Source organism: Daucus carota, chromosome 1, assembly GCF_001625215.2.
Source record: "Daucus carota subsp. sativus chromosome 1, DH1 v3.0, whole genome shotgun sequence".
Classification (NCBI taxonomy): Eukaryota; Viridiplantae; Streptophyta; class Magnoliopsida; order Apiales; family Apiaceae; genus Daucus; species Daucus carota.
This window is the reverse complement of record NC_030381.2, coordinates 55,698,714-55,701,915: the sequence shown is the minus strand read 5'-3', so window position 1 is coordinate 55,701,915 and position 3,202 is coordinate 55,698,714. Positions and strand designations below refer to the sequence as shown.

Genomic DNA, 3,202 nt, shown 5'->3' with positions numbered 1-3,202 from the left:
TTCCTTTCAAAAAAAAAAAAATCTCTTCTTTTCATATAGACGGATACTATAAAATACTTCATATAGAAGTATTTGTAGAAAGTTAGGATTCCTAACTTTTGTTTATGCTTATTTATCAAACACTTTAATCAGTTTTAAGTTTTAACTAATTTCTACTTCATTTTTTATTTTAAATAATAAGCATTTATTTTAAACTCGCCCAAACGCCCCCACATGTGATGAAATAATATCATCTCAAATATATCTACAATAGTAATATTTTTTTAAGATTTTAAAAGATTTTGTTGAAAAATTATATAATAGTATTATTGTTTATTTCAATAAACTCTTATTAATAATTCATAAATTTTAATAAATCTAGTCAATCCCAAATCTATGCATAAATAAAATTTATTAGGACTCTAAAATTTGTATAATCTAATGAAATTGAAATAAAATCTTGTAGAATTTATATTAAGTGCAATTTTTATAAAATCTCATTAATTTTGAGATCTGTTATATCGGCAAATTCATAAAAACATCTTATAAAGTTTTTCAAGAAATCATCAATTCACTTTTTTCTTCGAGTAAAAGTTTTTTTATCAAGGTGAATATGACTTGTTTTGGTTGCGCAACGGTAAAAAATTACATAATATGAATATTAAAATTTTATTTTCTGTGTTATCATTTTGTTATTGAAAAAGTTACTAATATAAAATGATTTTAGAGTTGATTAGGGTTTAGGGTTCATATGACTTGTTTTGGTTGCGCAACGGTAAAGAATTACATAATATGAATATTAAAATTTTATTTTCTGTGTTATTATTTTGTTATTCAAAAAGTTACTAATATAAAAATGCATATAAATTACACTTTCAATTTTCCAGATTTTTAAGGAAGAAGTCTATGACCTGGATCCAAATCCAGTAAAGATTTGGACACAGGAATCACAATCACAAGACTTACAAAAGAAACTGCCAATGGAGGCATCACACTTGCTGGTATATGTTTTTCTTTTAGATGATCATTTTTATGCTTGTATTTCGAAACAGTGGCATCAACACATTTTGCAAGGAGACATATCTATGTCTTCTTTGTTTATGAATATAATTGTCCGATGCTTCATGATTGTATTATATAAGAAGTCCCATATTTGGTGGTGACAGTTAGACCCTTTATTTCTACCGAGTATATCTTTTGAGTTTAAGTATATTATGAAGCAACCCAACAAGCTTAAAAACTTGTTTGTTACAAAATTTAACCAACTGCGTTACCGATTTAAGGTTTTCCTATATGAGCTTTCGTTACACTCGGGAAATATTTTAAATTATATACCCTTATATATATAAGCTGATTGAAAAAGAGGATTTCTTTAGCTAGTGGAGATATGCATGATGCCAATGATGATATTCTGTGTGCAAAACTCCATCTTGTTGACTTTGCTGGTTCTGAAAGAGCCAAACGAACTGAGGCAGATGGGTTGCGGTTAAGAGAAGGTAAGATTACCAATCAGCTTACAACTGATAGTATAGTTGAAAATTTGTGTTAAGCAATTGTGTTTAAAATATTATATATGTACTTTTTTGTAGGTATTCATATCAAAAAGGGGCTATTGGCATTTGGAAATGTGATAAGTGCGTTGGGTGATGAGAAGAAGCGGAAGGGGTTCAGGGTTCTGGGTTCAGGGTTTAGGTTTTTTTTTTTTTTTTTGGGTAAATGTGGGCGGCACCTCGTATGAATTTTATATCAGAAAAGGAGCCAAAGAGAGGACTCCTCTTAAGTAAAAACCTCGAAGAACAAGCTCAACGAGGCAACAACTACGCCTGAAAAACAAGCAAAATAAAAATACAAGAGCGCCATAAAATAAAACGATCAAAAGCCAACCAGAAAAACTCTAGAAAGCACCACTCTAGGACTAACTCCATGAGCCACTGCCAATCTAAACTACAGGTGGCACACAACCTCAAAAATCCTCTAGCAGAGTAAAATAATTTCCAGCCACCACACACATGCACATGCAGCTTAAAGCTCATCCCCAGCCTACTGAAACAAACACAGACCTGCAGAAAAATACTCAGCCTTCCAGAAATTAAAGCCTCACTCAACCTCCACCTTTCTCCACCAAGCAAACCTCTCAACATAAAAAAAGAGACCAGACTACTCAATACTAAACTGTCCTGATCACAAAAAATTCTCTCCCTCGACTGAACCGCAAACCCAAGCACTGCTGAGAAAATAAACTCCAGAAAAAAATAAATGCACCAGTCTCGCATCCCTCTGCGGACAGAAAACATCACATTTGAATAAAAACTGCAGAAAACCCCGACATACCAGCAACAAACAACACAGCACCAGAAAATTTCAGAAGAGATTTCAGACCATGATTTAAACCAGCTCCTGCAATTTGACCAGACCTGGACCAAAACTCCGAAACTTTGGCACGTCTAGTGTTGTTTACATACTAAGTTATGCTGAGAAAAACGAGTTGAAGGTCGGGGAAGGAAAAGTGGTCATAGCCACAGACAATCTAATAAAGCTGACCACTGATGGAGTAACATGGAGCCCTGGATCAGCTGGGTATGATGTGCATGGCAATCTTGCTTTCATGGTCTGTGATCCCATGAAACTAGCCACATCTCCAAACACAAAGTCCACTTCAACATCATCCTCATCTTCATCGCGGAAGAGGGATCCCCTTATGCAATTTGGTATACCGATTCCCATTATCTGTGATTGGTTGAATCAACATTGGGAGGGAAATCTTGATGAACTCACTAGACCAAAACTTCCAGTGATTCGCTTGATGTCTGCTGGCCCGAAAAGTGAACAATCATGCGCGTCGTTCACAAAGCGACAGGTTTTTAAGTCAACAGAAGATGAAGATAATGGAACTCCAACATTATCAACCCTCAAAACCAAAGATATTCCTGGACCAAGCTCTTCCCATGTGGCAAAAGCACATGAAGAAGACACACCAAACACCGAATCACAGACTGTTCCTCATTTACAAGGAATCCCAACTCCAGAAATTTACGAATCACCTAAGTTAACTTCAGCTCCATTTAGAAAGAATGAAAGTGCCCTAATCCAGCTCTTAGATATTAATTTTCCACCAAGGATCATTAAACCTGCAGTCTTGCATCAGCCTGCTCGAAAGCTGCATTCCAAACTAGATGAGAATATTGTCAAGGCAATTCCCTTGCGACATGATGTCAGAGAGGAG

The 3,202-nt window shown here is 34.8% G+C and overlaps 1 pseudogene; it reads left to right on the top strand.

The window, feature by feature from the left end:
* Window positions 1–1,366: 1,366 nt before the first annotated feature.
* LOC135150658 (uncharacterized) overlaps window positions 1,367–3,202 on the top strand; it is a 2,342-nt pseudogene continuing 506 nt past the window's right edge.